The 12,816-nt window shown below is 44.7% G+C and overlaps 1 non-coding gene across 1 annotated transcript; it reads left to right on the forward strand.

The window, feature by feature from the left end:
* Window positions 1-4,439: 4,439 nt before the first annotated feature.
* Window positions 4,440-4,512, forward strand: TRNAR-UCG. Its single transcript has one exon. It is a non-coding gene; the product is annotated as a tRNA-Arg (tRNA).
* The last annotated feature ends 8,304 nt before the right edge of the window (window positions 4,513-12,816 follow it).

Genomic DNA, 12,816 nt, shown 5'->3' on the forward strand with positions numbered 1-12,816 from the left:
GGAGCCTCAGTGGCAGGTGGTCCCTTTAGAATGTTTTGGTCTTGGTTGTTGGGTCAGAGGAGGAACAGGACTAATTTTCCTTAGTGAGCCAGGAAACTCTACTAAGGGGAGAGTAGAGGTGACTGATTGGCCTTTTGGAGAGAGAGCAGGCCCTCGATAAATGATCATTGCTTTGTTCTCATTCTCCAAGTGATCCTTTTCCCTCCTTTTGGAAGGGTTTCTCCCCAACTGCTTTTCTTCTGCCAGTCTCTTCCTTCTGAGGGCTTCTGCTCTCTGGCCAGGGAAAAGTGTGTCAGCAAGGCTCCCAAGGCAGGTATTGTCAAGCTCTCAGGCACATTCCTGTTGGACCCCTCTACCTCAAAGCACCCAGAAAGTCCATGATTGGATATACCTACTCTGAGTGCAACAGCACATTTTCCTTCCCACTTCAGAAGACTCCTTTAGGAAGAATCCTGCCCTAGCCTGTAAGGAGCCTTATTCTAGGTCAGGATGGACATCTTCACTAACTCTTTATACAGGAGACTCATGAAGAAATCACAAGCTAGAAGGAAGCCTCTCTTCCTGGAGAATTGCTAGGAACTGGCATTTTCCCCTCTTCTTTCTCCTTTCCTCTATTTTCCATCAGGCCATACTCCTTTGGACTTGTCCATCATGCCCCAGCACTGGGTACTGCCTCCCCTCCCCTTTTTCAGCTTCCTTTGATGGCTTGTCTAAGCCTATTAGATTGTGAGTTCCTTGAGGATGGGGAACCTCTTTTTCATAGTTGAATCTGCAACACAGTGCACAGTGTCTGGCCCAAAGCCCTAATAAATGTTTATTGACTAGAGTCAAATTAGAAGATTCTGCCCTTGGGACTTCCTGGCTTACTGGATAAGATGCCTGATCAGAAGATGAAAGTTCTGAATCCCTGTGGAAGGCCAATCGGAGAGATAGGGTTGTGGATAGGGCCTGTTTTCTGGATTCCCTATGTGACCAATCCAGGCTAAGGCAGGTTTGGTCCTGGTAACCTAAGCCCTGAAAAGCTGTGGTACTAGCAGGTTGTTTAATCCAATTTGACCCCTCCTAGAGGCTCATTTTATAAGTGGAAGTCATTGAGAGAAATAGACTCTGTAATAAATATTTTATCTGGATCCCATTATAAAATCATCGGCAAGTAAAACTGTATATATGATTTTTCTGCTCTGCCTGTTAGGATGCAGACAGAATGGGTTATTTAAGATAGAAATTTTGACTCCTCTTTTGACTTCTTTTATGATCCACACCTTTTCTTATTGGAAAGCATTATAGTCTTATTGGAAAACTTTAAGTTCTTAGCAAACCAACAGTTAAGAGGTTAACAGTTTCTCAGCAAGACAGAAAAGCAGAAAATTAAGCTGCCTGGCCTCTGAAACTGTTTCTAGACAGCCAACATCAGAACTAGACAAAGTTAGACAAGACTTCATCCAAGCAGGTGCTTTCCTCCCGAGAAAGTATAAGATTCAATTCATAAGGATATCTTTATTCCCAGAATTAGCTTCCTGATAATAAGGTGGCTAAAATTCAGCCTTGGACCTTGTTCTATTCTGGGGTTATCTTTACCTTGAAGCCACTGAGGCTCCTTTGTACTTTAACATGATCTAATTTGTAATTTCTGCAAAACTGCGAAGCTTCTTTATGTGCTTTGTGTGAAATGAGTTTTGTATTCTGTATATATTAAACTCTAGACTCCATGGCAAGTTGGAGCAATCATGAGCTAATGGATAGCTACTGTTTTCAAGTCTGTTTCATCCTTAACAATCTGACACCACCTTAGGCCACTCAAAAACCTCTGGTATATAAGAGCTGGACCTCTATAAATCCCTTTGTGTTTTCAGCCTCCCAGCTTTGTTTTCTGGCTCACCAGCTCTTCTAGAAAAAGTGGGCAGGGGCTGGAGAGGGGCTATCTTAGGTTACAGCCTTTTTTCCTGAACTTTGTCCCCACCCCTGCGAGGAAGTTGCTCAGGAGACATGACCTTGATCTGTTCTTGACTCTTTTCCCCAACATCTGCTTTCCTCAAAGACAGCATACTCTCATTTTTTTCTTGGCTCCAAGAGCCTGCTAGGGCTAGGAGGCTGGATGGAATGGGGAGATTTTTGAACCTGGCCTTTCTTATGGGGTCATCCTCTTCCCTAGGTAGCAAGGAATATTGTCATGATCTACTATCTGGGGAAACCCTCTTAAAGTTCTGAGAGTTTCACTGTCCTGAGCTCTAGGTCTTTGTCCTCAGTGAGAACTGGCAGTCAAAGGTAAGGATGCTGGATCAGGAGAGGCTTGCAGAGGCAGAAACAGCAAGTATTTGAGTCTAGGGCCAACCAGGAACTCCCAGGTTGTATTGAACTGGCTTAACGACTGGGGTCTGCTCAAATGACTTGTCTTCCATTTGTCAAGTGATGCAGAGATAATGGAGACCTGAGATCCAATGGATCAGGATTCTGAAGAAGTCTACCTAAGCACCAGGGAAGAATTTTACCTGAAGTAATCTGACTCTGGTCCCCATTTCTGCCAAGTTCCAGCCTCCCACCCTTGGCTTACTTCCATCTTTGTCATTGACCCTTTTTCATGGGGGCCCAGCATGGTTCCAGAGCCTCCTTCTAGTAGAGGACAAACAAGGCATCAAGCCTGTGGGGATGTAATGGTCTGAAGATGCAGCAAGAAGAGGTGGGTCACTGAATCCAGGTTGCTTTGGGTAGTTGCTATTCAGTTGTGAACTTGGAATCTGGAGACCCCAAGTTTGTCCCTGTTCCGGTGAGAGTTTGTCAATCCAGAGAGGAGTTTCAGACTGAATAATAGACCTTAAGATATTGAATGGCCCTAGTTAGGTGGGGCTAGCAGACTTGAATTAGATGTTAAGTACCCTTTTTGTCTTGGTAGCTTCTCCAATTGAATCAAAGTCCTTTCTCCCATAGCCCTGGCTCTTCTTAGGATGTTTCCCTTTAGTATCCATTGTAAGTCCACTCCATGAAGCCCTAGCCTCTGGTTATGGTTCCTTTCCCAAGCCTCACCTGTATCCTCTCTGTGTAGTTTGGACACTCCCATTTTCTTGGGATGGTTATGTCAATCAATTATATTTTCCTGACTGTTGGCTCCCCAAAAGGTATGTAAGTTTCCCAAATTCTTTTGTTCCCTGGAGCAGTCATCTAACACAGTGTCTCTCCCAGGGATACTGTCCCCAGTGTCCTAGGGTGTAGGCCCTGTAAAAGTTTTTGGTGCTTGGCTCTGGCCAAATGTTTGGACCTATCCCTTTCCTGATTAAAGATTTGGTTTTTCTGACTACTTTAGTAGTTCCGTGTTATTTCCAAGTTAACACAGTCAAATCCAACTTGGGGTTTTCTCAGTAAAGATAGTTTACCATTTCTTCAGCTCATATTAATAATGAGGAAACTGGGGGCAGCTGGGTAGATCAGTGGAGTGAGAGTCAGGCCTAGAGACAGGAGGTCCTAGGTTCAAACCCGGCCTCAGCCACTTCCCAGCTGTGTGACCCTGGGCAAGTCACTTGACCCCCATTGCCCACCCTTACCACTCTTCCACCTATGAGACAATACACCGAAGTACAAGGGTTTAAAAAAAACAAACAAAAAAAAATAATGAGGAAACTGAGGCAAACAAGCATAAATGACTTGCCCAGGGTCATGTTGCTAGAAAGTGTCTGAGGCTAGATCAGAACTTAAAAGAATGGATCTTCCTGATTATCAGCCTATTGCTCCACTTAGCTCCCACTAGTGGGGGCACCCTCTGGTGGTAGGAGGGGGGCACCCTCTGGTGGTAGGAGGGGAGGTATAAGAAAGGGAAAAGAAGCGGGGAAATTATGAAGGGTTTTGATTGACCAACAGGACTTGATATTTGATCCTGGAGATAGTAGGAGTTGATTGGGTAGGGTGGTATGATCAGATCAGGGCTTTGGGATGATCACTCTGGCAGGTACATGGAGGATGGACTGAAGTGGGGAGAACTTCACTCTCTTACCGTCTAGGTGCCAGCACCAAGGGCCCATTTGTTGCTCCCTCCAATAGGTATTCCTCTTTGAATTTCAAGCCTCCTTGGCCAGGCTGCCTCCAGGTCCACAATGCAGTCATTTCCGTTTGCCCCGTGGGCATCCGTAGGTACCTTGGAAGCCTGACTGAGGTCCCAGCTGGCCCAGGAGACTCCTTGTGACTCTCTGAAGAGGGAGTGAATTTGTGTGGACTGTGCCTTTGGGATGGGGGTGTGTGAGCACCTTTGCTGCTGGATGCCAGTAGGAAGCGGTCTGTGGGCGGGGCAGGTTTGGTCTGGCCTCTGCCCCTGGGCACTCCTGGCCCAAGACTCCTGGGGCTCACAGGATAGCCCTTTGCAGTGGCCTGAAATCTGCAAAAAGCTCTCTTCCAGCAGCAGCCAAATTCCGAGCTTGTTTCCTCTAGGCCAAGTGGGAAGAGAAAGCCGCGGGGACCACGTGGCCTAATGGATAAGGCGTCTGACTTCGGATCAGAAGATTGAGGGTTCGAATCCCTTCGTGGTTGTGTCCGTCTTCCCAGTTTTTGTTCTGTGTCTCTCCAACCCTTGTTCCTTATTTAAAAAACTACCCCCATCTCTCCCGGATTCTGGGTGGCTTCCCCCTTTCCCCAAGACATTCCCCTTCTCCCTCAAGGCGGACGGTTCCCCCCCACGGTGGGGGTAGGTTTCGGGGAGAGAAGGAGGAGGGTACCCGCGCCTGTCTTTGACTCCTCTAGTCAGTCTGCAGTTTGCTGGTCGGACTTTTTTGGGACCCTTTCTTCCGTTTGGATGGGACCTCCCGAGGTGGGGATGTGTTGCAGAGCTTCTAAGGTGCCCTGTACGCCCCTGGGAAGCATTCCATAGGGCCCTTTGAGGATGCTGAGTGGGTCTGGCGGGGCCAGAGTCATCTTTCTGTCTGGATTTGACAGAAGAGGAGGATTGTGCCTCGGGAGTCTCTTTGATTGCCCAAGAGCTATCGCCGAGAGCCCCGAGGGTGCTCCTGGGGCAGGGGGCGGTTTCCTCTCCTCTGCTCCCACCAGACCGCTGCTTCCTCTAGACTCGTAGAGCTCTGGCATTCTTCTCTCCAGACCTCGGACCTAGCTCTGCCCAGCTTCTTGGGAGGAGCAACTTGGAAGGAATCGAACTGACCCCTGGGAGCGAGTTTTCTGCCACTCCCCTCCCCTCACTGCCTCTTTCCCTCCTTCCCCACCCAGGGCGGTCTGGGCATTCCCGACGGGAGCCCCGCCCTGTCTGGGCAACCTAACTAGGGAGAAAGCGGGTTTCCGAAGACGGCGGTGCGTGCCCCGCTTCCCCAAATTCAAGGTCACCTCTTGGGCGCCCTGAGCAAAGTAGTGTGGCGCGGAGTGGGGCGGGAAGCCTCCTGGAATTGGAAAAGATGCCTGGAGACCTGCTGCAGCTGCTGGGCTCCCTGCGAGGTCAGGAAATGGAAAGAAAAAGGGGCGGTGGTGTGCTCAGACTGCTGCATTGCTCCGTTTCCCTGCAACCTATACCAGAAATCCCTTCAGGGTCCGTCCCACTGGCTCCAGAAACCAAGAAAGAAAACCCAACGGGAGTTGAGAACGTTCTAGATCCCGGGACCTTCCTTTTCAATGTCAAGTCCTCTCCCCACGCACGGATCTGTACTCAGGCCCAAGCACCAGTCTTCATCTTGAGTTGGACGCCACCTGCCTCCTGGGCTCACTCTACAGCCCATCCCAGTGCAGACCCTGCCTCCTAGGTCTTATATCCTGGGGAAGACCCAAAGCCAGGGCCACCTCCTTTACTAACTTCCATCCTCCACCCTAGCCCAGGCCTTTCAATATTGGGGAGGATGCCACAGGCTCAGGGCAGATCCTTGTTCTCTATCTCCTCCTGGAAAGAAGAATCTTGGGTGAATTCCAGAAGGTTTAAGGAAATTAACCTAGAGGCTGACTATGAAGAAGGTGGTTTGCCAGAGCCGAAAGAAGATGGGGTGGGGAAGAAGGATCTGAGCTCTGGGTCTTTGTCATCAATTGTACCCAAATTTTAATACCTAACCCAGGTTCATGGCCGAAGGAAGAATCACACTGACAATGCAATATGCAAGAAGAGGCTCATTCTTTACTAGCAATAATAGCTAGGGTCGCTAGGCAGAGAGGCAATACCCCTTGGAATTCTCAGCCAAGAGTTTATATAGAAATGTTTGGGGAAGGGGGTTGGTACATACATACATAATTATCAAGGTAGTGTCAGGGACAGGTGGTCAGGAAGCATCTGGGGAGGGGGGGGGTGTTTCAGGGTCAGGGGTCTGGAAGCATTTGGCAAACATACATTAAATAGGCAAATATTGTTAAGCAGGCAAACATAGACAAACATTCCTCAAGAAGGTTAATATTCATCAGATAAGATAGCTTCAGTTTTAGGTTTATGATAGGGGGAGATAAGGAAGACTGTGCTGGGAAACCTTGGGGGCTGGGGGTAGCTTGCCCAGGCCAGAAATAGTTCAGTAGACTGCCAGACTGATTTTTAAATCCAACACAATGAGAGCCAGCAGCCAAAGGCTTGGAGGTGGACCATTTTCAGTGGTACAGGAAGCAGGTTTTATTTAATCTTATAGCTAACGGGGAACCCATGGAAACTCTAGTATGACGGAGGACAGGAGGCCTGACCTTTGCATTTGGGTTACATCCTTACAACCAAACCAGGGTAAGGGTTTCATTTAATGAATGACTGAGGCCCATAAGCCCGCTGACTCTGTTTACTTACCTGTAAGATGGGTATGATCAATCCCAGCAATGATCTGTCCAAAAAGGTGTAATGAATCTTAAAGTTGGCTAACTTGGAACCTTGTTTCAGTCATTGATGACTCCCATACCAGCATCTCTAAATGTTGTTCTTGAGTCTTCTCTAATTCCAGCTTTTTGTGAGCCTGGGGACCAGAGCTATCCATGGGGTTTTCTTGGCAAGGATACTAGAGTGGTTTTCCATTTCCTTCTCCAGGGGATCCTTTTGTTCAACAATCAGAGGTTAAGTGACTTGCCTAAGGTCTCACAACTAGGAAATGTCTGAGGCTAGATTTGCACTCAGGTCTTCCGCACTCTGGGCCTAGCCTTCTTAACCACTGTGTCTCTTAAATACTTGATGATAATAATAATGATGATGTAATTAGTATGGGTGAAAGATAGCTGTATATAAACTTTAGGTAAGTTCTGTTTGAGGGGCCTCCTGAAATGAGAAGAGACATGGTCCTGTGCTCAGAATGGGTGTGGCCAACATAAAGAACCACTTTACTCCCCTGGCCACTACTTAGCAGAATGCCTCTTTGGAGGTGATCTGGGCCCATAACCCTGAAGAGGATGGTTTGAAACTCTTCTCAGATGAGTTCTGGCTTTTGGAACCTTACCTTGGAAGGCCCCCTACTATACTCTTATTAGAGACTCTCAATAGAACTAAGACAGAAACTCCAAGACTGGTGCTCGCTTTTTGGACCCTCAGATTTAAAGCTGGAGGCTCTCCCAATTGAATGATTGAACCATTGTGCCTTACTTTGCCCTCTCCTTTGCCTGATAGGCACAACCCCCAGGATCTGAGCTTTCTTGGCTCACAGGTATGACCAAATCCCAGAGAAGAGCCCTCAATCCTGGGAACTGTACCTAAAGGTAGGCCTGGCTCCTTCAGTAGCCTTTGGCCCAGTATCTTCATGTTGAGGTTCTAGTCAAGGTGTTGTGGGGTGTTAGAGGTGAACCCCCAGGAAGGGTACCTTTTGCAAGAATGCAAGACTCCAAAGCTTAGCTTAAAGATAAAAAGAGAAATTGATTAATTTAGAAAGAAATGTTGATTATGGTTAGGAGGATAGCAAAGTGGAACATCAAGATAGGGCCGTTCCTTGGGAGGACAGCATGGATGGAAAAGCTGCCCACCAGATGACATCAATTCTGGGGATTTTATACTCTTTACAACAGTGGAGATGTGACTCTGTGACACGGTGAAGACATGACTCTAGTGTGGTAAACACTCAGGCATTTGGTGGGGGGGTTTGGTCATCTGACTAGGTCTGCCTAGAGACATAGGAGGTGACCCTATGTTTAGTGGACAGATGTATGTCGGAGACACAACTTGATATCAAAGAGGTTTATCTCTCTGCCCATCTAAAGGATGTTTCAAGGAGAATAATTCTATCAGGGTCTTATAGGAGTTATTAGATGTTATTGGGTTAGGAGTCACAAGGACAGAAGGGAACAAAGGAATTTTCCTACTTATAGTTTGCCTGAAACAATTCTGTAATTTTGGGGGTACAACACCCATGCCAGAGGGTGACCTGAAAGATCCATCAGGGATCCAGAGAGAGGGAAGAGGCCAAGAGGCTGATGCATCTTCTCTTGAAGCAAACTAGCTCTTGTTGGCCAGGCCTACAGCCACCTCTCACAATGCTACTATCCCATTTTGCTCTTCCAGCCACTATGGTAGATGTTGGGAATACCAAGGGGACAAAGAAACAGTCCCTGCCCTTAAGGAGTTATTATTATTATTATTATTATTATTATTATTATTATTGGCATTGGCCAGAAACTCAGGCAAACTATTATCAGGAAAATTCCTTTGCTCTCTTAGGTCCTCTACTCCCAACCCAAAACATCAGATCTTGAGGTTTACCCTCCTTTGATTGTTCCATTGAGATGGACAAAGAGACACACCTCATTCATCTGTCCTTCAGATCTGGAGACCCACCAACTTGCCTTTGGGCAAACCTCCTTACCCCCAACTCCTTGCTCCAGAGTGAAGTCCTCACTGTTGTAAAGAGTATAAAATCCCCAGAACTGATGGCATCTGGGGGATAGCTTTTCCATCTATGATGCCCTCCCAAGGAACAGCTTTCCACTGATGCCATTCCACCTAGGAGGCAGGCTTCCACCTATGCTGTCCTCCTGGCCAGATTCAACATTACCTTCCAAATGAATAAATTTCTCTTTTTATTTTTAAGCTAAGTTTTGGAGTCTTGCATTCTTGCAAAAGGTACCTTTCCAAACCCCAAGGGTTCACCTTATTATTATTATTATTATTATTACCACTGCTACTTTTGGCAGGTTGATGGTCCCGTGGCTAGGGAACTAAGTCTGGAGTAGGAAGACTACAGTTTCTGGCACATAGTAGAGCTTAATAAATATTCTATAGAACTTTCAGGCTCAAAACCTAGTTGTCAACCTCAGTTCTTCTGTTTCTATTCCCCTGACCCCCCACCCCCAATCTCTTAAATATATTCCCTTCTCTTCTCTGATCTAATATATTCTGTTACACTATGTCACTTTCAGTTATTGTGTTTTGACTATTAGCTATGTGTTCTGTTACATTGTTTTTATTTTTTACTTCTCCTGTGACTGGCCTGGAGATATAAGTCCATAGACAAGTTGGACAAAATTTTGGCTGACACATTGTCATGGAATGTGCATTATGAATTTCTGATTTTCAAAAAAAAATTATCGTTTTTCCTTTTATGTGCAATAGGGTATTTGAAGTTTTTCTTCTCTTATTTTTGTACTTGAAGTACATATAATTAGTATTAATGTTTTTTTTTTATTTTGCAGTAAAATAAGTTTAAAATATCCATTAGCCCTAATATCAATGCATACCCCCAAACTTTTGACTATAAAAACATGCCATTGATTGTTACATATTATGGGACCTTTATTAATTGTTGTGTCTGATTTTAGAAGAAGGTGACACAAAACAGCCATTGTACAAGTGCCAAGAAACACAAGGTCAAGGAGACCAGCCAATCCCAGTGAGATTGATGAGAATCTGCACCAAGACAAAGGACTTGTTTTGGGGTTCAAGGAAGTGGCTGTTTGACAATGTCAGATGCAGGATTCCCTCGTGCCAGATTTCTGACAAGTACCTCAGTTTGGCTGCCATTTTGGCTCCCTTCTCCCTGAAAGTTGATAAAATCAGACCAGGGAATGATACTTCCCTTTTATTTCAAAATCTAGTCCCTTTTCTCTCTTTTGTAGTATGGGAATTTTCTGTAGTCCTGCTGATTGGGTAAGTGCATAATTGCTGCAATGGTCCTACAAGGTTGTGGGACATAAATCACTTTATTGGGCCCTGATTCAAGACCTGTTATGAGCTTATTCTTGCTTACTCAGAATTTTATATACAATTTGATTTTGATTTTTCCCCCCAAATTTAATTTTTTCTCTTTTATTACTTTGTGTGTGTGTGTGTGTGTGTGTGTGTGTGTGTGTGTGTGTGTGTGTTTGGTTTTTCTTTTGAGAATTGGTTTATATAACCCATAATTCACATATGTATCCTGAGATGATCCAGGTTTTGGCTAACACCCTCCTCAGAGGGATTGTATAATTTTCATAAAATTTAAGATTAAAAAAATTTTTTGAGAGTAATTTCAGGAAAAGAAACTCGCTAACCCCCCCAAATCAAGAAAGTGAACTCTTTGGAGAAGGTGCCATAAATATGCCTGCAGAAACTATATACTGCATCAAAAGATCTAGAATGAGCTTTGGGATGTAGTGAATTGAACTGAGGGGGGTTGAATGCATTTACTCTGAATGTAAAATCTTATGCCAAAGGGGATTGTTCCCTAATTGGCTTTTTGTCAGTACGCCTACCAACCATTGGTTTTGCTCTCTTTCTCTTTTATTTCTCTCTTATCCCCAAATTATTGTAATTTCCCCTTGGAAAGTGCAATATTGTATGCACCTCTTGCAAGAGATCTTTAGAGATATAAGGTGATTATGTGAAATGATTCATTGGGGAGACTAGGCATGTAAATCTGGGAAATTTCAACATGCTTGTCTCCCAAAGAATCACAGTGGGGATTGTTTTAATAGAATTTTCTCCCCAAGGGTTGTCTGACCCAGCTCATCTTACCCAGCCTCCCATTTGCGTGCTTATGATGCATGAACGGATGGATGTGAATTGACATGTGTGGGAGGGATGGAGGATAAAAGTTTTGGTGTGGCACCACCTCCTCTCTCTTCTTCCCAGAACACATTGAGGAGGCTGGCTGGGAGCCAGGCGAGAGAATCCACACAGAGGGTCAGTTAGGTTAGAAAATTAGGCTTTATACTTCTTGATTATTAACAAAACTCCATAGAAAAACAAGAACCTGGAATTTTATTGATATTAATTTGTGTAGGAGAGGAAATGATGGTGGGTACTAGATCGTTTCCGATTTCTCTTCCTCTTTCTACATATGAGCCACCTCTGCCACAGTGGTCTGGGAAAAAGAAAAAAACCCATGAGGCCTTATGTTGCTTTCCTTTAGACTCAAGGGAATGGGGGAGAGATAAAGGTCATAGCTGAGAAAAGCCAGGATCAGTTAAGTGGGATCTTGCATATTAGAAAAACAAAACAGCTACCTCCACATTCTTCCTCCCCTTTGAGATCCTTCACATGTATCCCCTAAAAATATCAATTAAAGAGGGGCCAATATTCCTGGCCCCTGGGATGATCAACACAGAACTGCTAAAAACTGACACGATTCTCCATAATCCCTCTTTCTGAATAGTTAAAGAAGTCACACATGTCATCTTAAGTACACAGCTGCTCACTGTAAGGCAGCCACAGGAGGTTAATACCCATCTTCCTCCATCTGGCCACCCCTGGCAGTGGTCACTGCTTGCAGAGCTTTCATAGAGAAAATACCAATGCCAAACCCTCAGGTGTCTTAATGTGGGCAAAGCCTTTGAAGCAGTATAGAGGACACACCCAGTGATAACAATTAATTGAAGGATTATACCTCCCTCCCCACCTTGGCCCAGAGAATTTCCCACCAGTCCTTTATTTTATTTTATTTTATTATTTTATTTTATTTTATTAACCCTTACCTTCTGTCTTAGAATCGATTGACTCCAAGGCAGAAGAGTGGTAAGAGTTAGGCAATGGGGGTTAAGTGACTTGCCCAGAGTCACATAGCTAGGAAGTATCTGAGGCTAGATTTGAATCTAGGACCTCCAATCTCTAGGTCTGGCTCTCAATCCACTGAGCCACCCAGATGCCCCCTCTACTAATCCTTTTAAACACAACCCTAATCTTACCTGCATGAAGCCTTCCTTATACCCTTATACTCATAATCCTACCTAGAGTCCTTCAACTTTCATTTGCATTTAATTTTATTCTCAATTATACACAAACAAAGCATTTTAAAATCTTCATTACAAAAATTTTGAGTTCCAAATTCTCTTCCTTAGCACCTTTCTTGAGAAAGCAAGCAATTTGCTATAAATTACATATGTGCAATCATGTAAAACATAACTAGGGCACTTGGTCTGAGGCTTTGCTATGGGGCAAAATAATTCAACAACCTGGTGAGCAAGAATAATGAGTTAAAATTGTAAGCTATCAGATGGGTCCAAAGAGAACTCTTCCCCACTCCACATACTCCCAACTTCTCTGCTTTCCAATCAATGGCTTCACTAGATCCAAACTTGTTGCCCAGGCATTTAGAGTACCTTGTCCACTCCCACATTAGACCATTATAGTAAATGCAAGTAACAGATGCTTTATCATTCTGAAGTGGGGTACTTCATAACAAGAGTCCAGACACCCATAAAATTCAAGAAAAGCCTCTGATAACACTCAGGGGATATTTACTTTTCACATATACCTAAACACACATCCATAGTTAGCTAAATGTTACATTGCATTCCATCTTGACCTATTTGTTTGTCCTGATGTCCCTTTGTTGGCCATAGGGGCATTTGGACTCTGACCTGCCACTTGCATAAGTTGTTTGAGCTCCTGGAAGGACTAGGTCAGTTTCCTAAATAATGCAGAAATGGATTAATCTACTTCAATTCTACTTTATTCTCTAACCTGCTTCATTTATTCAGACTACT

The sequence above is a fragment of the Gracilinanus agilis genome, chromosome 6 (genome assembly GCF_016433145.1).
Source record: "Gracilinanus agilis isolate LMUSP501 chromosome 6, AgileGrace, whole genome shotgun sequence".
Taxonomy (NCBI): Eukaryota; Metazoa; Chordata; class Mammalia; order Didelphimorphia; family Didelphidae; genus Gracilinanus; species Gracilinanus agilis.